Source organism: Moschus berezovskii, chromosome 4 (assembly GCF_049115385.1).
Source record: "Moschus berezovskii isolate FMDL1 chromosome 4, NW_MosBer_1.0, whole genome shotgun sequence".
Classification (NCBI taxonomy): Eukaryota; Metazoa; Chordata; class Mammalia; order Artiodactyla; family Moschidae; genus Moschus; species Moschus berezovskii.
The window spans coordinates 33,564,287-33,588,763 of NC_142463.1; positions in this window are offsets into that span (position 1 = coordinate 33,564,287).

The following is a 24,477-nucleotide window of genomic DNA, read 5'->3' on the forward strand; positions in this document are numbered from 1 at the left end:
CAATCAAAGAGCAGATGGCATTTGGATTGGGTTTGAAGGAAGGGTTGAATTTCAACTGGGAGGGCTGGATTTTAGGAACTCTCTGGCTCCAGGAGTGCCCTGGGGCGGCAGAGAGTCAGGAGTAAAAGCCCCCTGGAGATAGCCTGGCCTGCCCTGGTAAGTCAATCTGCAAGCCCTCTTCTCCAAAGGAGTTTGTGGAAGAAGCCTGTCTGCCACACTTAGGCTGCAGCCATGACCTTGCCAGACCCTGGGAGTGACGAGCTCAGAGCCCAGGACTATTAACCTTGCCACTTGTTTCTGTAGTTTATTGTGACAAGACAATGCAATGGGGTAGGGGGGAGTAATCAAAGAGCCATTTTGTAGCAGTAAGCTTAAGTGACAAACCTTGCTTTTCCTAAATAAATCACCATTATTCCCATATGGCTCAGGACTGACAACTTGGGTTTCCTTAGTAACTGAGTACTTAGCTAAACCTTGGCCCAGTGCTAGCGACAATGAGCAGCATCTGGAGAGGAGAACTGGTTGCCAAGTCTTTCCCAGAGGCCCCCGCTTCCTTGCAGGTGAGCGAGGTGGCCATTAGCATTCTGGCTTCCACATCCTCGGCGTGCACTGTTCTCTGGGGATCCCTGAGGTCTATGACACGTAGTAATTTGTCATTTTGCAGCATCATTAATTTGGTTTTTGAGAGCCATTTGCTTCATCAGTGAGTGGGTTTGAGAACTCCAGCATGCATACCTCAGCATGGCTATTGAGGTTTACAAGGTAATGCTTGTGAGCTGAATTCTAAAAATGTGCAAAATCTGGTTTCTCTGTGACTCATACTTCTAAAAAGGAAAGCCAGGAGCTAATGCTGGTGATGAGAGGGAAGAAAAAGTAATGAAGGCTAGGGAAGCAATGGCTCTTAGAAAGGAAAAGCTTTGTAGCCAAAATAATGAGTTCTTGACTGACATGGACAGGGAGGCCTGGCGTGCTGTGATTCATGGGGTCGCGGAGAGTCGGACACGACTGAGCGACTAAACTGAACTGAACTGAACTGACTGACATTTACAAATAGTATCTGGATTCACAGGGTTTCAGAATGTATCCTTTGTGAGGGTTAAATATCGATGTTGCTTTTTAAAAGCTAGTTTCTCTACATGCTACTATATGTAAAGCAGATAAATAACAAAGAAAGGCAATGGCAAAGAATGCTCAAACTACCGCACAATTGCACTCATCTCACACGCTAGTAAAGTCACGCTCAAAATTCTCCAAGCCAGGCTTCAGCAGTATGTAAACCGTGAACTCCCAGATGTTCAAGCAGGTTTTAGAAAAGGCAAAGGCACCAGAGATCAAATTGCCAACATCCGCTGGATCATGGAGGAAGCAAGAGAGTTCCAGAAGAGCATCTATTTCTGCTTCATTGACTATGCCAAAGCCTTTAACTGTGTCGATCACAATAAACTGTGGAACATTCTGAAAGAGATGGGAATACCAGACCACCTGACCTGCCTCTTGAGAAACCTGTATGCAGGTCAGGAAGCAACAGTTAGAACTGGCCATGGAACAACAGACTGGTTCCAAATAGGAAAAGGTGTACGTCAAGGTTGTATATTGTCACCTTGCTTATTTAACTTATATGCAGAGTACATCATGAGGAACGCTGGGCTGGAAGAAGCACAAGCTGGAATCAAGATTGCTGGGAGAAATATCAATAACCTCAGATATGCAGATGACACCACCCTTATGGCAGAAAGTGAAGAGGAACTCAAAAGCCTCTTGATGAAAGTGAAAGAGGAGAGTGAAAAGGTTGGCTTGAAGCTCAACATTCAGAAAACAAAGATCATGGCATCTGGTCCCATCACTTCATGGGAAATAGATGGAAAAACAGTGGAAACAGTGTCAGACTTTATTTTTTGGGGCTCCAAAATCACTGCAGATGCTGATTGCAGCCATGAAATTAAAAGACGCTTGTTCCTTGGAAGGAAAGTTATGACCAACCTTGATAGTATATTAAAAAGCAGAGACATTACTTTGCCAACCAAGGTCCGTCTAGTCAAGGCTATGGTTTTTCCAGTGGTCATCTATGGATGTGAGAGTTAGACTGTGAAGAAAGCTGATCGCTGAAGAATGGATGCTTTTGAACTGTGGTGTTGGAGAAGACTCTTGAGAGTCCCTTGTACTGCAAGGAGATCCAACCAGTCCATTCTAAAGGAGATCAATCCTGGATGTTCATTGGAGGGACTGATGCTAAAGCTGAAACTGCAATACTTTGGCCACCTCATGCGACGAGGAGACTCACTGGAAAAGACTCTGATGCTGGGAAAGGTTGGGGGCGGGAGGAGAAGGGGACGACGGAGAATGAGATGGCTGGATGGCATCACCGACTCTGTGGACATGAGTTTGAGTGTACTCCGGGAGTTGGTGATGGACAGGGAGGCCTGGCGTGCTGTAATTCATGGGGTTGCGGAGAGTCGGACACGACTGAGCGACTGAACTGAACTGGACTGAACTGAACTGAACTGAACTGAACCTACTGTATAGCATGGGTTTCCCTTGTGGCTCAGCCGGTAGAGAATCCACCTGCAATGCGGCTGACCTGGGTTCGATCCCTGGGTTGGGAAGATCCCCTGAAGAAGGGAAAGGCTACCCACTCCAGTATTCTGGCCTGGAGAATTCCATGGGGTCCCAAAGAGTCAGACATGACTGAGCGACTTTCACCTTCACTTTCCCACATGGCTCAGTGGTAAAGAATCCACCTGCAATGCAGGAGATGTGGGTTCGATCCCTGGGTCAGGAAGATCCCCTGGAGAAGGAAATGGAAACCCACTCCAGTATTCTTACCTGGAAAATCCCATGGGCAAAAGAGCTTAAAAGGCTGTAATCCATGGGATGGCAAAAGAGTTGGACACGACTTAGTGACTAAGCAACAACAACTCTTCGGCAAAGGGAACTGTATTCAGTATCTTATAATAAACTATACGAGAAAAGAATCTGAAAAAAGTGTGTATAACTGAACCACTTTGCTGTACACCTGAAACTAACACATTGTAAATCAACTACAGTTCAGTAATAAATGTTTAAAAATAGAGAAAAAATAAAAGCTAGCTTCTTTTTTCCTCCTGTTTTCCTCATACCTGTGTACACATTTACGGAGCACCTACCCACTCCAAGCCATGGGCTTAAACACACAGGCTCCACAGCCCCAGTTCTCCAGACCTGACAGCCTGTCTGGGGAGACAGGCTGGTGGACAGATGGGTTATACCTCCAGGCTGGGAAATCAGAGGTCAGTGTGACCATCCTGGCCTGTGGCTCTAGGGAAGAGCTATGGAGGGAAAGATGTTTGAGCCCAGCCCTGAGAGACACGGGGGATTTGACATGTGGGACTATGGGCCAATGGCCGGAGGAGTGGTCTGAAGTCTTGTGGGGCTGGAGCATCAAGTCCTTGGAGGCTGCACATAGGTGGGTTTGGGACAGACGTGGAAGGGCCTGCACTCCACACTCAGAACCCTGCCATGCCAAGATGCCTCCTTCAGGCTGCCCCCACTTACCCTCCAATCCCTGATGCTTCCTGCCTAGGGCGTTTGCTGGCATGGGCTTCCCGTCCCATTTCCTCCTTCATCAGCACCTACAGCTCTTGCTTTAAACTTCCCTTCCTTGGAAATGATAGACAGCCTCCCATAAACACTCCATCTAAAGTTCCTGTTACTTTTCTTCATAGCCTTTAACAACAACAACATAGAACTCTACATTTATTTTTTAGTTTACTTGTTATGTCTACCTTCTCTCCTAGACTCTAAGTTCCTGGAAATCAGTGGAAGCTTTTCTTTTTTTGATTCGAGACTGCACCCTCAAAGAGTGTGTCTTTGCACATGGCTGATCCTCAGCAAGTGCTGGCTGAATGAATTGAAGGCGTGAATGAATGAATGAGTTAAAACTCAGTTTAGAGGTCTCCTCCTCCACCAGACTCCCCTCCAAGGCTATCCTAAGTGTTTTTCCTAATGCCTGTACTTACCTGATCACAGCACTTACTGATAACACAAAACTGAAAGCATTTACTTGCTCGCGCTGCCCCAGACAAGTACTCCCTAAAGGCAGCGGCCACCTCAGTCTCCCCCATCCAGTGCCTGGCAGAAACTTCTGTTAACCTGGCACTTTGCCCCCATATTGTTGCTGTTCAGTGACTCAGTCCTGTCTGACTCTTGAGACCCCATAACAGGAGTGTTTTCCTGGGGGGCAGGAAGAAGCTGGATGCATTCTGTGAGCTCTAAATCGCTACCACCATCCCCAACGTATGGGAGGAGAGGCTGAATGAAATGGGCTTCCTTTGGGGCTCCTCAGTGGGGGCTTCTGCTCTGTGATCCCAGTTCCCTTCCTGTCGATGCCATCAGGAAAGCAGGGCTGGCCCCTCCTGCTGGCTGCCAGCTCTGCCTCAGCATCCTGTCTGCCTCACAGACGCTCCTCTTTGCAAGCTGACTGGTACCCGGAGGCGATTGCCTGTGCTCCTGCGTGCGGATAATGAGGTTGAGGGCTGTGTGAGAAAGCAGAGTCTGAGCAGCCAAGAGTGCCCTCCCCCTCCCATCTCATGCTTTTTCATTTGCACCAAGGGTGCCAGCCAGACTGGAGGGCTTCTCTCAGGAAGGTGCAGGATTGCACATTTGATGGGTACTTCACATGGGAGGTCTCAAATGCACCTCTTAACAGACAGCCATGGGAGTAAAAATGGCAGAGCAGTGTGGGAAGCAGTGCGAGAAGAGGATGTGTTGCATAGGTTGTGATTTTAAACAGGGTGGTGGGCTACTTCCCGAGAAGGTGACATTTGAGAAGGAATATCAAAGTAGTGAGGGTGTCAACCACATGAATCCCTGGTAGAAGAACATTCCAGGCAGAAGGGACAGTATTGCAAAAGCCCCAAGGTGGGAGCTTACTTGCGTGTCTGAACAACAAGGAGATCATGGAGGTTGGGTGGAATGTGTGTGGGCAAGAGTCACAGAAGATGACATCAGAGGAAAGATCGGGCCCACAGGCCACATAAGCCACTCAGGGACTTGGGCTCTGATTGAGTGAAATGGGGTCCATGGTGGGGGTGTGAGCAGAGGAGAGACGCAATCTGACTTGAATTTCTAAAGGATTGCTCTTGCTTTTGGGTCAGGTACAGAATTCAGTGGGGCAAGGAAAGGGAGAACTAGTGTGGAAGGAGCTTGACTGATCTAAGATAGGGCAGCATGGATGATGGTTTGGATGAGGGTGATGGAAGTAGAGAAGGTGACAAGTAGCAGGCCCTGGATAAGGGATATAAAGCCAGCAGGATGTCCTGTGGTTTTGTTGGAAGTGGGATATAAAAGAAAGATTTTTAAAAACATGGAGGTCTCCGAGGTTTTAAAAAATGAGAGCAAAAAAAAAAAAAAAAATGAAGATACTGTGCATTGAGATGGAGGAAGCTGTAAATGAAACAGTCTGAGGAGGAGGCAATATTAAGTTTTATTTTGACTTATTGAATTTGGGATATTTATGAATCTGGGATTAGGAGAGAGAATTGAATGGAAGATATAAATTCAAGATCCATCCCCAATACAGATGGCATTTAATGCCGTAAGAGGGACTTCCCTGGTGGCTCAGATGGTAAAGACTCTGCCTGCCATGTGGGAGACCCAAGTTTGATCCCTGGGTCGGGAAGATCCCCTGGAGAAGGAAATGGCAACCCACTCCAATATTCTTGCCTGGAAAACCCCATGAACAGAGGAAACTGGTGGGCTATAGTCTATGTGGTAGCAAAGAGTTGGACATGACTGAGCGACTAACACACACACACACAGTGCCGTAAGAATGGGGAAGCGAATAAGCGAATATAGGTGGAGAAAAGAAGAAAAGTCTAGCCTGGTATTCATTAGAAGGTTGCTTGAGCACCCAAGAGAAATTAGAGCCACTGGGAAAATTAAACAAAGTCTAAAGTTAAATTGATATAACCACTATGGAGAACAGTACGGAGATTCCTTAAAAAAATAATAATAAACTAGGTATAAACCTACTGTGTGTGTGTGTGTGTGTGTGTGTGTGCGCGCGCTCAGTCATGTCCAACTCTTTTGCAATCCCATAGACTGTGGCCTGCCAGGATCCTCTGTCCATGGGATTTCCCAGGCAAGAATACTGAAGTGGGTTGCCATCTCCTTCTCCAGAGGATCTTCCTGACCCAGGATTGAACCTAAGTCTCCTGAATTGGCAGGTGAATTCTTTACCACTGCGTTATATGACCCAGCAACCCCACTACTGGGCATGTACCCTAAGGAAACCATAATTGAAAAAGACATATGTACCCTACTGTTCATTGCAGCACTATTTACAATAGCTGGGACATGGAATCAACCTAGATGTCCATCAACAGATGAATGGATAAAGAAGCTACAGTATATATATACAACGGAATTTTACTCAGCCATACAAAGGAAAGCACCTGAATCAGTTCCAATGAGATGGATGAGCCTAGAGTCTATTATAACATAGTGAAGTAAGTCAGAAAGAAAAACAAACACCATATATTAACACATATATATGGAATCTAAAGGCTTCCCTGGTGGCTCAGACAGTAAAGAATCCTCCTGCAATGCAGGAGATCAGGGTTGGATTTCTGGGTTGGGAAGATCCTTTGGAGAAGGGAATGGCAACCCACTTTAGTAGTACTGATGAATCTATTTGCAGGGCAGCAACAGAGATGCAGACATAGAGAATAGACGTGTGGACAAAGCAGGGGAAGGAGAGAGTGGACAAATGGAGAGAGTAGCCTGGAAACATATACACTACCATATGTAACACAGATAGCCAGTGGGAATTTGCTGTATGACTCAGGAAATTCAAACCAGTGCTCTGTGACAACCTAGAGGGGTAACATGGGGTCAGCGTGGGAGGGAGGTTCAAGAGGGAGAGGACATATGTATACCTACAGCTAATTTATGTTGACATACAGCAGAAACTAACACAATATTATAAAACAAATTATCCTTCAATTAAAAATAAATTTTAAGAAATCTATTCTCTGCATGACCTAGCCCACCCATCCTGTTCATGGGGTTCTCATAAAAAGAAATAGAGGAAAACAATAGAATAGGGAAGACTAGAGATCTCTTTAAGAAAATTAGAGATACGAAGGGAACATTTCATGCAAAGATGGGCTAACATCAGCAGAAGAAGAAGATATTAACAAGAGGTGGCAAGAATATACACAGAAGGACTGCACAAAAAGATCTCAAAGACCCAGATAACCACAGTGGTATGATCACTCACCTAGAGCCAGACATCCTGGAATAAGTCAAACGGCCTTAGGAAGCATCACTATGAACAAAGCTAGTGGAGGTGATGGAATTCCAGTGGAGCTATTTCAAATCCTAAAGATGATGCTGTGAAAGTGCTGTACTCAATATGACAGCAAATTTGGAAAATTCAGCAGTGGCCACAGGACTGGAAAAGGTCAATTTTCATTCTAATCCCAAAGAAAGGCAATGCCAAAGCATGCTCAAACTACTGCACAATTGTACTCATCTCACATGCTAGCAAAGTAATGCCCAACATTCTCCAAGCCAGGCTTCAACAGTACATGAACCAAGAACTTCCAGATGTTAAAGATGGATTTATAAAAGGCAGAGGAACCAAAGATCAATTGCTAACATCCATTGCATCATAGAAAAAGCAAGAGAGTTCCAGAAAAACATCTACTTCTTTATTGACTACGTCAAAGCCTTTGACTGTATGGACCATAACAAACTGTGGAAAATTCTTAAAGAGATGGGAATACCAGACAACCTGACCTGCCTCTTGAGAAATCTGTATGCAGGTCAAGAAGCAGAAGTTAGAACCGGACATGGAACAACAGACTGGTTCCAAATTGGAAAAGGAGTATATCATGGCTGTATACTGTCACCTTGCTTATGTAATTTATATGCAGAGTACATCATGTGAAATGCTGGGCTGGATGAAGCACAAGTTGGAATCAAGATTGCCGGGAAAAATATCAATAACCTCAGATAGGCAGATGACACCACCCTTATGGCAGAAAGCAAAGAGGAACTAAAGAAACTCTTGATGAAAGTGAAAGAAGAGAGTGAAAAAGCTGGCTTAACACTCAACATTCAAAAAAACTAAGATCATGAAATTCCGTCCCATTATTTCATGGCAAATATATGTGGAAACAATTGAAACAGTGATAGACTTTCTTTTCTTGGGTTCCAGAATCACTGCAGATGGTGACTGCAGCCATGAAATTAAAAGACTCTTACTGCTTGGAAGAAAAGCTATGACAAACCTCAGTTCAGTTTAGTTGAGTTCAGTCACTCAGTCGTGTCCGACTCTTTGCGACCTCATGAATCACAGCATGCCAGGCCTCCCTGTCCATCACCAACTCCCGGAGTTCACTCAAACTCATGTCCTTCGAGTCGGTGATGCCATCCAGCCATCTCATTCTCTGTCATCCCCTTCTCCTCCCGCCCCCAATCCTTCCCAGCATCAGAGTCTTTTCCAGTGAGTCAACTCGTCGCATGAGGTGGCCAAAGTATTGGAGTTTCAGCTTTAGCATCAGTCCTTCCAATGAACACCCAGGATTGATCTCCTTTAGAATGGACTGGTTGGATCTCCTTGCAGTCCAAGGGACTCTCAAGAGTCTTCTCCAACACCACAGTTCAAAAGCATCCATTCTTCGGTGATCAGCTTTCTTCACAGTCCAACTCTCACATCCATAGATGACCACTGGAAAAACCATAGCCTTGACTAGACGGACCTTTGTTGGCAAAGTAATGTCTCTGCTTTTTAATATAGTATCAAGGTTGGTCATAACTTTCCTTCCAAGTAGTAAGTGTCTTTTAATTTCATGGCTGCAATTAGCATCTGCAGTGATTTTGGAGCCCAAAAAAATAAAGTCTGACACTGTTTCCACTGTTTTCCCATCTATTTCCCATGAAGTGATGGGACCAGATGCCTGACAAACCTAGACAGTATTAAAAGGGAGAGACATTATTTTGCTGACAAAGGTCTGTCTAGTCAAAGCTATGGTTTTTCCAGTAGTCATGTATGGATGTGAGTTGGACTATAAAGAAACCTGAATGTTGAAAAATTGATGCTTTTGAACTGTGGTGTTGGAGAAAACTCTTGAGAGTCCCTTGGACTGCAAGGAGATTAAACCAGTCAGTCCTAAATGAAATCAGTCTTGAATATTCATTGGAAGAACTGATGCTGAAGCTGAAGCTCCAATCCTTTGGCCACCTGATACAAAGAACTGACTCATTTGAAAAGACCCTGATGCTGGGAAAGATTGAAGGCAGGAGGAGAAGGGGACAACAGAGGATGAGATGGTTGGATGGCATGACCGACTCGATGGACATGAGTTTGAGCAAGCTCAAGGAGTTGGTGATGGACAGGGAAGCTTGGTGTGCTGCAGTCCATGGGGTTGCAGAGTTGGACATGATTGAGTGACTGAACTAAACTGAGCCCATTCACCCCTTTCTGAAACTTCTTTCAAAATAATATAATTTCACAGTGCCTACTTTCTTCCCACCTAGCAATCTAGCTTGGGCTCCAGATATGCCACTGAAACTTCATGATCTCAGATCATCAAATACTCCCAGTGAAAAATCGTCAGCTTCAGTCAACACTGTTTTATGAGCACTCCTCCCTTTCAGAAACTCACCTCCAGAATGCAGGCAATAACACATGACCACAAGCCCACACATCTTTGAGAGTCCGACCCCGTGGACTGCACCATTGGGACCCTTGGCTTCAGATTGGGTTCTCGATGGAAGACTGCTCAGCAGAAGGAAAGAGAAGTCAGTGTTGGTTTGTTTTTTCTCTTTCTCCCTGTTTTCTTTCCATATATCTGGAAATGTCATCTTCTTCCTTCAGGGCTCATCTTCACTGATGAGCTGGTAGAAGTTTTTCTTACACTGATTCTAACTTTTCTTTCTCAGTCTCTGTGACTGGACCATCCTTTCCCTGTGCACTAAATGCTGGTGTTCCATCCTCACTAATTTCCTGTTCTTTTGTCACACTCTAAGCTGTCAGTGACCTCTTTTATCCCCTGACTTTAACTACCACTCACATGTTATTAAATACCTCACCAGTACAGCTCTTTCCCACGCCTTCCCAGGGAAGCACTGACTCATGTGCCATGTAGGAACTCACTGGACACCTCCACTGGATGCCCCACAGACACCTCCCCATCATCGTATCCAACATCGTATCCAACAGTGAGCTAAGCTTCTGCCTTCACAAAGCCATGAGAATGAGTGAGGTCATTCCTGAGAGCCTATTTTCCTTTGCTCTATCATCCTTTCTGCCTGGATATCCCCCCTGTTGAGCCCCTTAACTGTTTTAATCCTGGCCCTCCTCCCCATCAGCCTTCTCCACAAAGAGATAATGTTTTCCTTTTCTGCCACCGTTCCCATGTCTTCCTGTCATTGGGTGGAAAATCTTCATTATTGATGCCTTGGGCCTAACTCTGTTAATCGGTTCCATCATTTGTAAGACAGCTAACCTTAGCACATCTGAGCTATTGAACAAGTATCAGTGGGAATTAGATTTGGTCCCTGACAAGCATGGATCTGTAGTCTGTGGCCTGGGCAATGCCGCCGTGGGGGAGAGAATCAGACAGCTGCCTCTGCTTCTCAAACTAGTATGGTCTTTCTCCCTGGAGTAAAAGCCACTCCCAACTCCAGCCTGATTAACTGCGGTCCTGACACTTGGCTTTCCAGTGGGGGAAAATGCACAAAGTTTAGATTTGGTCAGGATTTGAAGTCAGCTCTTCACCTTGGTTGTAAGATCTCAGGCAAGTCATTTCACTGCTCTGAACATGTAAAACGGGCCTAGTATTCCATCCATATGCCCAGGTATTCCATTGAGAAAATTATACTAAAAGCCAAGAATTTTACCAGCATTATCTCAAGTAATCCTCATGCCAAACCATTAACTAGTTATACCAAGGCACACCCAATGGAGTTTGGGGGATGAATAAAGGGAGATAATGGAATATTATTCTTCATCCTATGGGATTCTGTACAGGTGTGAGAGAAAGGAACCACCCCCCCCAACAAAGCAGCCCAAGATTCCCAGTTGGAACAACAAAAACTCAGACCACCATATTCTTAATCTGTCGAGTCTCTCAGCTGCTCTGTATCATTCATCAGCTCTCAGTTCCATGTCATAAGGATGAATCTGGATTCTTCTTAGTGGTCTCCTCTCAGCACTGAATTATGCCAGAGACAGGAATTAGGAAGTCAAGAAGTATACCAACCTCTCTCAAGAAAAGGTCCAGAAATTCAAAAAAGAAGAAACACTAGGAAGAGAAGGAGGAAAAGAAACAGTTAAGAATTTTTTTATTATCTGCTGAATAATCAAATGATACCATTATAACATGTGACTCTAAAATTACTCTTGGAGATAGAGCATTTAAAGAAAGAAATGTAATGTCCGTGATGTCCAAAGTTCATTGTTCCTGAGTAAATGGTCCTACCCCACCCCAACCACCCACTGACACCCCAACCCACTTCCCACCCCCCTACACCTCTCCCTGCATCACCCCCTCCCCCAGCCACCAGCATCTAAGTCAGAGCACAGGGAGCCTTTGAACTATTCCCTTTCCTTCATCCCCACACCCTGCCAGGCACCAAATCCTTCCATCTGGCATGTAAACTTTCTCTTCATGCCCAGCTCCATGCTCTCTCTCTGTTTCTGGGACCTCCACAATTGCCCATCCTCCATGGAGTCTCCAGAGCTTTCTAAAATGCAAAGAAGATCAGCTTCTTTCCCTGTTCAGAGTCCTTCTCGTCTCTCCACTGCTCTGGATAGCAGTTTTCAAATTTGAATGCACGTAAGAGTCACCAGAGAGCTTGTTAAAGATTCAGGTTTAGGTGCTACCCCTGAGATTCTGAATCTGTGAGTTTAAAGAGAGCCTGGGAACCTGCATTTTTAACAAATACCCTGCCCCAACTTGGCATTCTGATACATACAGTTTAAATACTACATTTTAAGAAAAAGTGGGAAAGCAGGCAGACAGGCAGGCAGACAACCAGACCTGGTGTGAGAACTTGATTCATACTCTTCGGAACAATGTAGACTCCTCACCATCTGGCCCCTGCCAGAGCCATCTTTCAAGCTGTTGTCTCTTCCCACCCTGTAGAATGCAGGTCCCTCAGTCATGCCTTGTCCTCTCTACCCTGCTTTGTTTTTCTCCAGAACACACTTCACCTCCTGACATATTTATGATTATTAATGTACTTATTTTCTGTCTTCCCTTGTTACAATAGGAGCTTCCAGTGTAAGCAGGAAAATATTTGCTTACTTTCCTATCTCTCATTACCCAGAACAGTGACTGACACAGAGTAGGTGGTATCTATAAGTATTTGTGGGAGACAGAGCATAAAAGAAGAAACCACTGTGTCCCCTGGCCCTCCCCCCCATTCCCTTTGAGGAGTGGCACCACGCCTTCAAGTCACGTGACTCTGAGGAACCTATCCGTGGCAGTGCCCTGCATTACACTGGGCTGAGTGAGCACATGACCAGGGCCTGGCCAATCACAGCGGCCCATCTCCATGCCCTTCTGTCGTGATAATTCTAGGGGTGGGCACTTTATTCAAGCTGGTCAACTGGTGTTTTTCCCAAGAGTTATGAGGATGTGGACATGCAGATATCGGGGACCATATTCCCTACCATCTGCAGTAGCAGAAGAGGAAGCCAAGAAGAAATAGAGTTTAGAGATGAGCAGAAAGAAGAGCCTGGCTGTGTGGGGCCCTTAAGTCCAAGTCTTGAGACCCTGGTGGCTGCAGTGAGTCTGTCCTGCCGTTCTGGGGTCACACCCCACACCCCTTCTGGATACAGAAGTCATTTCTCAATTTTTGCTTCAACTAGTTTGAATTGTTTTCCCTTTGTCTGCAAGTGACAGAGTTGCCTAATACATAGTTAATGACAATTTTTTATGAAGTGCTAGGACGGGAAATGTAAGGTGTGTTGAGAATGAACAATTGGTGGGTCCAATCCAATCTTTTAAAAAATTTTTTGTTGTTGTACAGCAGAAACTAACACAACTTTGTAATTACCCCCCAATTTAAAAAGCAAAAAACAAACAAAAACCCATACAAATATATTAACAAGGAAAAGTCAAATACCTAAATAGAAAAGTGAGGAAAGAACAGCTATTTCAGTGAAAAATGAATAAAAATTAATTTTAAAATCTGAAAAAGAAAATAAGGTAACAAAGCCCTACTGCATAGAACAGGGAACTTGGCTCAATTCTTTGCAATATCCTAGATGGGGAAAGAATTTGAAAAAGAACAGATACATGTATATGTGTAACTGAATCACTTTGCTGTACCCCTGAAACTGGTTTAGTGGTGGTTTAGTCACTAAGTCGTGTCCAACTCTTGCGATTCATGGACTATAGACTGTCAGGCTCCTCTGTCCATGGGATTCTCCAGGCAAGAATACTGGAGTGGGTTGCCATTCCTTCTCCAGGGGATCTTCCCAACCGAGGGATCGAACCCAGGTCACCTGAAACTAACACAATATTACTAATCAACTATATGCCGATAAAAAAATACAAAATAGGAACAAAAGAATTTTAACACAGTTTTAAAGGTTACTTTCCATTTAAAATATTGGCAATATTCCCTGTGTTGTACAATACATTCTTAGCCTATCTTACACCCAACAGTTTGAACCTCCCACTCCCCTGCTCTCATATGGCACCTCTCCACAACCACCTATAGCCACTAGTTTGAAAGTGTTACTTGCTCAGTCATGTCCAACTCTTTGAGACTCCATGGACTGTAGCCCACCTGACTCCTCTGTCCATGAGATTTCTCAGGCAAGAATACTGGGGTGAGTTGCCATGTTCTTCGCCAGGGGAATCTTCCCAACCCAGGGATCAAACCCAGGTCTCCTGCATTGCAGGCAGATTCTTTATCGTTTGAGCTACCTGGGAAGCCACTAGTTTATTCTCTGCCAGTCTGTTACTTTCACTAGTTTGTTATTTTTTAGATTCCACCAAGCTGGTCTTGAGGATCAGACTGCTTCTCCAAGGAATGGCATCTAGCTGTAGTCTAAAGAACCAAAAGATTTAGCAAGATGTAGGGAAGAGAGGGATCCCAGGAGTGAAGCAGCAGCTATGAAGGACCTTGGATAGAAGGAGGGAGCTGAAGCATTCAGGACACCAAATATAGGCCAGTGTCATGGACACTGTTGCTCCTCCCCCTGCCGCATGCTCTGGGATCCCTTCTGTTTCTATGGGACTTGCTACTAGTAGCTTACCTTATACCTATGGCTGGAGACACCTCACCTGTGTGGAGAACCAGTGTGCCTGAAAGTCTACATTCTCTTTTAGGTGCCCGGTACCAACATCTGACTGGGGTGGAAGAACCAAAACTAGACAACTCTAGTGATCATAACTATCACCAGAAAAAACAGACATAGCGGTTACCAATGGGGAGAGGGAAGAGGGCATCAATAAAGAGGTAGCGGAGTAAGAAGTACAAACTATTATGTACAAAATAAGCTATGAGGATATATTGTACAACATGGGGAAATAGTCAATATTTTATAATAAATGGAGCATAACCTTTAAAAATTGTGCATCACTATATTGTTTACCTGTTACTTACATAATATTGTACAGCAACTATAGTTGTTCAGTCACTTAGGCGTGTCTGACTCTTTGTGACCCCATGGACTGCAGCACGTCAGGCTTCCCTGTCCTTCACTGTCTCCCAGAGTTTGCTCAAACTCATGTCCATTGAGTTGGTGATGCCATCCAACCATTTCATCCTCTGTCATCCCCTTCTCCTCCTGCCTTCGGTCTTTCCCAGCATCAGGGGCTTTTCCAATGAGTCAGGTCTTTGCATCAGGTGGCCAAAGGGTTGGAGCTTCAGCTTCACATCATTCCTTCCAGTGAATATTCAGGATTGATTTCCTTTAGGATTGACTGATTTGATCTCTTTGCAGTCGAAGGAACTCTTAAGAATTTTCTCTAACACCACAGTTTAAAAGCATCAATTCTTCAGCTCAGCCTTTTTTATTGTCCAGCTCTCACATCCATACATGACTGCTGGAAAAACCATAGCTTTGACTAGATGGACCTTTGTCAGCTAAGTAATGTCTCTGCTTTTTAATATGCTGTCTAGGTTTGTCATAGCTTTTCTTCCAAGCAGTAAGTGTCTTTTAATTTCATGTCTGCAGTCACCGTCCACAGTGATTTTGGAATCCAAGAAAAAAAGTCTGTCACTGTTTCCATTGTTTCCCCATCTATTTGCCATGAAGTGATGGGACCAGATGCCGAGATCTTTGTTTTTTGAATGTTGAGTTTTAAGCCAGGTTTTTCACTCTCCTCTTTCACCTTCACCAAGAGGTTCTTTAATTCCTCCTCTCTTTCTGCCATAAGGGCAATGTACCTCAATTAAAAAACAAACCAGACAAACTCTGAGGTATAAATTACACTATACTCTAGCACTTCTTGTGGGATCAGGAGCAGTCTGTGTAACTGAAATTACTTGGCTTCTTCCTGTTCCCTATCTTTTCCCCCTGCTTCCTGCAGGGTTCCTCCTGGAACACTCAGAGAAGAAACCATCTGCCTGTGACTCTGGCTCAGAAACCACTGTGGGGAGAACCAGACTGAGACAGCCATTGTGACTGAAGCAGAGGGAGGCTGGGAAGGTGGCAGGAGGTGGAATTAGGAGGGGAGGGCCAGGGCACGAATGTGCATGAATTTGTATAGAATCCTGGTCTACATGCCAAGAACAGTGGGCCGCCACTGGAGGCTTTTTAGGCAGCAGAATGTGTTTGTGCATGCTAACTTGCTCAGTTGTATCTGACTCTGAAACCCTATGGACTGTAGCCCACCAGGCCCTTCTGCTCATGGGATTCTCCAGGCAAGAATACTGGAGTGTGTTGCCATGCCCTCCTCCAAGGGATCTTCCCAACCCGGGGATCCAACCCAGGTCTTCTATGTCTCCTGCGTGTGCGGGTGGGTTCTTTACCACTAGTGCCACCTGGAAAGCCCTAACAGCAGAGCAGCTCTTCCCTACTCCCCAACCAGTACCGTAGACCCCAAACTTTTCACCATTTCTCAGACAGCCCTTTCATAGCCCGTTTGTCAGCTTTGGCTTAGCTCTTCCCTCTGCCTCTTCTACTTTCCTACTCAGTTAACTCTGATGGATCCTTCAAGACTTACTTCAAGAATTGCCTACTCCAGGAAGTCTTCCCTGACCTTCATCATCACACTCAATGCCCCCAACCAGGGTTGGACTACATGCCCCTTTTCTGTGCTCCTCCAGCATCCTCTTCTTACTTTTATCATCCAGCTTCCTTTAATGAATGAATTTATTGGGGGAACCTGCTCAAACATTTTATTACTGATGGGGCAAGTAATCAAAAAAGTTTAGTGCCCTCAACCCTAGATCCTGAGCTTCCTAAGAAATAAAATTGTCCACTTTTTTCTCCTTAAAGCTTTATTCAGTGCCTAGTCAAAATGAAAAATTGCCTACTTGCTCACTATGTGTCAGGCCACTGTCCCAAGCATTTCACATGCCTTGTAATTTATGACAATCCCGTGAGGAAGGTACATGTTATCCTTGTTTTATAAATAAGACAAGTGCGGCACAGAAAGACTAAATAATTCGCCCAAGAAGATCATACAGCTCGAAAGCAGGATTCGCACTCAGGGGATATTGAGTCCAGAACCTGGACTTTATGTATATATATATATATAATTTATTTATGTTGGCTATGCTGTGTTCTCATTGCTGCGAGGGCTCTCCTCTAGTTGCGGCTAGTAGGGGCTACTCTCTAGATGCAGTGCTCAAGCTTCTCACTGTTGTGGCTTCTCTTGTAGCGGAGCACAGGCTCTATCTAGGTGCCCAGGCTTCAGTCATGGTTTCTGGGCTCTGGAGCACAGGCTCAGTAGTTGTAGCACCTGGCCTTAGTTGTTCCAGAGCATGTGGGATCTTCCCGGTCCAGAGATCGAATCTGTGTCTCCTGTATTGGCAGAAGAATTCTTTACCACTGAGCCACCAGGGTAGCCCCAGGACCTGACTCTTAAGTAACATGTCAACACCCAGCACAGGCATTATAAAGGGGTGGGCATGATGCTCATATCACTGTCATCCCACGATCTCTGCATTCCTGGCCTCTCTTTGGTCTCCTTCCTACCCACTGGACCTCATCCTGGTCATGATGACACGTTTCATCCCCTGCCTGCTTTTCCTCATATGCCTTACCAATCCTCGAAAGCTCCTGTGGCTCCAGCATGCCCTCACAACAGGACGATTCTTGGATTAGATTCTCACTTAGCTCTGGGCGGTACCACGTGAGATCGTTGTCTTCCTGACAAGATTTTAGAGAGGACTAGACACCTTGATGAAATTTTGGAAACCCCCAAGAGGGCTGTCAACCATGTTTTTAACATAGCCACGCTGCAGCAGGAGTGGAAGGAGAGGATTTCCTGGGAAAATACCCCAGATGCTCCCAGCTGAAATCTGAAGACTGTGAGACCCACACACAAACCTACACCCTGGGGTCAACTTCAGAGGGTGAGGGGGTGGATGCAGGCGGGGGTCGGGGGAGGGCAGTTTCTTGCTTTGTTCGCTGCTGCCTTATTCAGCTTTCATTAGCATCCTACTATGTGCAGGGCACCAGGCTAGATGCTGAGTTTACAAAGATGCCTGAGAGAAGGTCACAGGCCCCAAGGAACTCCAAGCTGAGGCAGAAATTCAGACCAGCTAGCAGACCACTTTAATACACTGGGGCAGGCACTGAGGAAGTAGAAACTTAAGAGGAAGAAACTTCCTCTTTGTGTGAGAAACTTAAGAGGAAGGACCCTTGACCTGACCCAGATTGGGAGTATCAGGGAAAATCTCCTAGAAGAGGCAAAAAAAAAAAAAGGAAGGAATTTCAAATATGGATTAGTGTTAGGATCAGGACATTACTCCTTATTAAGCTGCATGGCTTTGGGAAAATTGCTTAACCTCTATAAGCTTGAATGATCCTATTTGTATAATGGGAGTAATTGTGTGTACAGCATGGAATTAATGAGATAATTAATGAGATAAGTATATATCAGCCACACAGCTATCTGTTGAATTTTCACCAAGGGTCAGGCACCATTCTTTGCATTTTTAGCCCATATAACCCTAACAACAACTCTTTGATATAGAAACTATCATTAACACCATTTTATAGATGCGAAAGCTGAGGCATTGTCTTAGTTTGAATGAACAAACCAGATGCAGATTGAGACAAAGATTTGAGCACAAATGGTTTATGGAGAGAGGCTTCCTTGGTGGCTCAGGGGTAAAGAACCCTCCTGACAATTCAAGAGATCTGGTGTGATCCCTGGGTTGGGAAGATCTCCTGGAAGAGGGCATGGCAACCCATTCCAGTATTCTTGCCAGGGAAATCCCGTGGACAGAGGAGTCTGGTAAGCTATAGTCCATGCGGTCGCAAAGAGTTGAACACAACTTAGTAACTAAACAACAACAATACAACAAGTTTATGGAGAGGTGCAAAGAACATGATAACACCAGAGGAAAGGAACATACCAACAACAGGTACATTATTAAGCCAGCAGCTGTGGTGGGTGAATAGACCTTAATCCTGCAGTGAATTCTAAGGAATTGTGCAAAACACCTGCGTGGAGATTATCCCAGACAATAAGCAAGGGAGTTGGGTATTTATATCCCCATATCTGTCAGTCATTGGTTAAAGGCTGCCCCCAGAAGACTCGGCCTGCAATGTACACTGATAAACTGAGTTCCAGAGGGCCAAGGATAGCTCTCCAACAAAGATGCAGATGCTGGCCATGGAAAGTTGGGTTGGAATGAGTGGGAATACAAAGCGGATGTGAGGAGATAGGCACCAAAAACTGACAATGTCTGCTATAGGTCCCAGAGGCTAAGTAACCTGCCAAGGTCACATAGCTAATAAATAACAGAACTGAAACTGAACCCAGGCAACTTAGTTCCAGAGCTCATTCTATCAACTCCACTCCACACTGCTGCTTCTAGCTTGTTGGTCACATTAAGTGTAGCATTTGTGGTTGTCACTGCCACCATGATTATTGTTCTTTGGTCCTGCCTTTAGAGATTAAACCCAAGGGCAAGAAGTTGTTATTCATTTTATCACGCCTTTTCTTGAAAAAGTTGAGTTTGAGAATGTGGTTCTTTAGTTCAAGCCCTAACTTTGTGCTGCCTACTAGACAGATCATTTCCCCTCGCTAGGCTTGATTTCCTCATTTATAAAAGGTGTCAGATTGGATGATCTCTGTACAAGTCTCCTGTCTGACAGTCTTTGCTCCTCTCATATGGCTTTTTCACAAAAGTATAGGGCACCCTAATGGTGAGGACAGGTCAGTGGGTGTCTCCAGCCTGACCATCTCCGCCCCTTCAGACAGCAAGTTCCTGATTAACCAGCACTGATGGTAATTTATGTTCCTACAAAATCCTCCTCACTGGGAACAAGAGAAAATTAAATTGCTCACTGGAGTCGGTAACAGATGGTTGGCTCCATCTTCTTCTGACTGGGACCCCCCCCAGAGAGAGTAATTGAGGGCATCCTGTCATACAAAAGGGATCAGAGGGGCTGAGGGAGGCTGAAGGATGGTCGGGAGTCCTCTCCTTGGCACATATGTCATTCTGATGTCTCCCCATTTCTCAGCGAAGGAGAAAATCAAATACAACCCAGAAGGAGCTAAAGCAGTTTGTAAATAGGGCACACTGGGGTGCCTCCAGCTTTTTTTATTCCACTTTATTTATTTTGTTTTGATGTGTATGTGTGCGCACATGTGCGTATACCCCCAAAGCCAAGTTGGAGGTTTCCCAAGCATCTGGCCCAGGAAACTCAAGTTGGCCAGTCCCAGGGGAACCTCTGGATGGATCTAGAGGCTGACTGAGTCCTGCTTGTTCATGCCAGTGCTGGCCTCACTCCCAAAACTCCAAAATGCTAGTTTTAACTGAGAGCTGACACAAGAGTCCTTATTATTACTCAACTGAGGAAGAGAGGAAGGAGAGGGGGAAATTTTTCAGGCAATGGTCTCCACCCAGCAACCCATCGACAACATTCACACACACAATCCCACTGGACCTTCTGAAGCTTCCATCTCCTTCCCTTGGTATCACTTCAGGCCCCTTATACAAATACCCATCAAAATAGAAGCATCCTCCTTTGAGACCAAAGTCCAGAGAGGCTTTAATGAGAGGGTGTCAAACAAGTACAATTTGAAGCATAAAAGGCCTATAGTGTCTTATAGACCTAGTTCTAATCCTTCAGTTCAGTTCAGTCGCTCAGTTGTGTCCAGCTCTTTGTGACCCCATGAATCACAGCACGCCAGGCCTCCCTGTCCATCACCAGCTCCCGGAGTTCACTCAAACTCATGTCCATTGAGTCGGTGATGCCATCCAGCCATCTCATTCTCTGTCGTCCCCTTCTCCTCCTGCCCCCAATCCCTCCCAGCATCAGAGTCTTTTCCAGTGAGTCAACTTGCCACATGAGGTGGCCAAAGTATTGGAGTTTCAGCTTCAGCATCAGTCCTTCCAATGAACACCCAGGATTGATCTCCTTTAGAATGGACTGGTTGGATCTCCTTGCAGTCCAAGGGACTCTCAAGAGTTTTCTTTAACACACAATTCAAAAGCATCAATTCTTCAGTGCTCAGCTTTCTTATAATCCAACTCGCACATCCATACATGACTACTGGAAAAACCATAGCTTTGATTAGATGGAACTTTGTTGACAAAGTAATGTCTCTGCTTTTTAATATGCTATATAGGTTGGTCATGGCTTTTCTTCCAAGGAGCAAGCATCTTTTAATTTCATGGCTGCAGTCACCATCTGCAGTGATTTTGGAGCCCCCCAAAATAAAGTCAGCCACTGTTTCCATTGTTTCCCCATCTATCTGCCATGAAGTGATGGGACCAGATGCCATGATCTTCATGTTGAGCTTTAAGCCAACTTTTTCACTCTCCTCTTTCACTTTCATCAAGAGGCTCTTTAGTTCCTCTTCACTTTCTGCCATAAGGGTGGTGTCATCTGTGTATCTGGGGTTATTGCTATTTCTCCCAACAATCTTGATTCCAGCTTGTGCTTCATCCAGCCCAGCATTTCTCATGATGTACTCTGCATATAAGTTAAATAAGCAGGGTAACAATATACAGCCTTGACCTACTCCTTTCCCTATTTGGAACCAGTCTGTTGTTCCATGTCCAGTTCTAACTGTTGTTTATTGACTCGCATACAGATTTCTCAAGAGGTAGGTCAGGTGGTCTGGTATTTCCATCTCTTCCAAAATTTTCCACAGTTTGTTGTGATCCACACAGTCAAAGGCTTTGGCATAGTCAATGAAGCAGAAGTGGATGTTTTTTCTGGACTTCCTTGCTTGTTTTGATGATCCAGCAGATGTTAGCAATTTAATCTCTCGTTCCTCTGCCTTTTCTAAAACCAGCTTGAACATCTGGAAGTTCACGGTTCACATATTGCTGAAGCCTGGCTCGGAGAATTTTGAGCATGACTTTACTAGCGTGTGAGATGAGTGCAACTGTGCAGTAGTTTGAGCATTCTTTGGCATTGCCTTTCTTTGGGATTGGTTCCCCATGAGGCCAGTAAATAATTTAAGGACTGCTCCAATCCATAACCTAGTTTGTGCTCAATAGTGCCAAATGTCCTGAAACCAGGAAGCTTCCTGTAACAACTTTTCCCATGTAGTTCATGTAACAAGAGTGCTACAGTTCTGAACACAGGAAGAAATCACCTATAATTCTACTGCCCTAATACCAAATCCTTATTTCATAGCAAACAAGCTCTCCCTTCTTTTCTAAGGCTTTTCTTCACTTAAAATTCAGTAAGCCCTGGATTGGCTCCTAGAATAAACAAGTAACATTAGAGGAAAAACTGATGAAATCTGAAAAAAAAAAAAAAAGTCTGGAGTTTAGTTAATGGCATTGTACCAATAGTTTTGACAAATGTACCACAGTAAAGTAAGATGCTAAAATTAGGGAGTTCTAGGTGAGCGATGGACTTACCAGGTGACTGAGTGATAAAGAACCCACCTGCCAATGCAGGAGACACAGGTTTGATACCTGGGTTGGGAAGATCCCCTGGAGGAGGAAATGGCAACCCACTCCAATATTCTTGCCTGGGAAATTCCATGGACTCGTGGGCTACAGTCCATGTAGTCACAAAAGAGTTGGACATGACTTAGCAACTAAATAACAACCCAAGGTGAAGTGTATGTGGGAAGTTGCTATAGTGTCTTTGCAAGTTTTCTTTAAAGTCATTTTGAAGTGAAGAGTTCATTTTTTAAAAGACAAGGTATAGAATAGGAGAAGTCATGTATAACACGGTGTAAATAAATGAAAAAACGTGTTTTCTCTTCTTAAAAGAAAACCTTAATAACCAACACTTTTCATTGTTTAAACATAGTAATTATAATGAGAACTTGTTGCTAAATAATAGTTCATCTCAAAATATCTCGTTTCTGTTTTCTTCTGATTCCTGTTACCAGTTTCCAGGTGAAACTTTATTTCACCTCTCCTGCCTCTATTTCAACACCTGGAAAATCAGGGTTATAGAAATTTCCAGACGTTATTATGAAGACTGAATGAGATAATGCTGCTGCTGCTGCTAAGTCACTTCAGTCGTGTCCGACTCTGTGTGACCCCATGGACGGAAGCCCACCAGGCTCCCCTGTCCCTGGGATTCTCCAGGCAAGAACACTGGAGTGGGTTGCCATTTCCTCCGCCAATGTGTGAAAGTGAAAAGTGAAAGTGAAGTTGCTCAGTCGTGTCCGACCCTTAGCGACCCCATGGACTGCATGCAGCCTACCAGGCTCCTCCATCCATGGGATTTTCTAGTCAAGAGTACTGGAGTGGCTTGCCATTGCCTTCTCCGATGGGATAATGTAGGTCTTGGCAAATGTTAAGTGCTGGTTAGCATTATTATCATTTTCCCATATTGGCTTTTAATCCAACCCTAGTATTAAAGGCCCATGTGACATTGAACAAACTATTAAATATCTCAGGATTTGGTCTCTTCATTTGTTGCTCAAAACTATCTTCTTTAGGGGGCAGCCTAAATGTCTGTTGACAGATGAATGGATAAAGACGATGTGGTATATGTACACACTGGAATATTACTCAGTCATGAAAAATGAAGTAATGCCATTCATTTCCAGCAACATGGATGAAACTAGATATTATCATACTAAGTGAAGTAAGTCAAACAGAGAAAGACAAATATCATATGATATCTCTTATATGTGGAATATTTTTTAAAAAGGTGCAAATGAACTTAGTTCCAAAATAGAAACTCACAGACATAGGAAACAAACTTACAATTATCAAAGGGGAAGGGGAATGGAGGTAAGAATAAATTAAGAGATTGGGATTAATACATATTCACTACTATATATAAAATAGATAACAAACAAAGACCTACTGTATAGCACAGGGAACTGTACTCAATAATTTATAATAACCTGTAAGAGAAAAGAATCTGAAAAAGAATATATATATATATATATACACACATACTGTACATCTGAAACTGACACAATATTGTAAATCAACTATGTGTGTGCTTAGTCGCCCAGTCCTGTCCGACTCTTTGCAACCCCAGGACTGCAGCCCGCCAGGCTCCTCTGTCTATGGGGATTCTCAAGATACTAGAGAATACTGGAATGGGTTGAATACTGGAGAATTCAAGGATACTTGAGTGGGTTGCCATGCCCTCCCTCCAGGGGATCTTCCCAACCCAGGGATTGAACCCAGGCTTCCCTCATTGCAGGCGGATTATTTACCCACTGAGCCATCAGAGAAGCATAAATCAACTATACTTCAATTTAAAAAAGAAAAAAAAAAAGAAATCTAAGAGATGATCACTTAAAATACTGTCAGTTGAATACACCAGAGTTACCGTATTTTTTAAAACTCACCTTCTGTGACAGCATTAGCACCATTGGTGGGGGCTGTCATACTACCCTAGAGGCAGAGTAAAGCAGGAGAAATAAAAATAGCCAACCAGAGTACTTACCATCTGCCAGACTACTGTAAGAGCCATGCACGTATTACTCGTTTAATCCTCACATCTGTACTATGAGATAGGGAGTCTCCCTTTAGAGATAAGAATACCAAGGTTCAGTGAAGTAAGTATCCAGGATCATTCCCAGCTGACTTGGGCTTGAACCGGGTGGTCTGGCTCCAGACTTGTTCTTCTTAGCCCTGCTGAGCAAGGTCAGCTCTGAGCTCTGTCCAGCTCTCACAGCAGCTTGGAGGTGAGGGCACCAGCCAGCAAAAGGGATCTGAGAGAGGCCCCACAGCACCCACTGCAGGGAAGACAGAGAACTGTATGCTGATTCATTCACATTTCTGTCCTATTGAAGCCTGTCACTTCCAATTACATGCCATTGGTCAAAACAAGCCCTTCGGTCATGCCAAACATCAGAGGTTCTGGGCCCAGAAGGAAGAAAACTACAAATACTGCAGAGT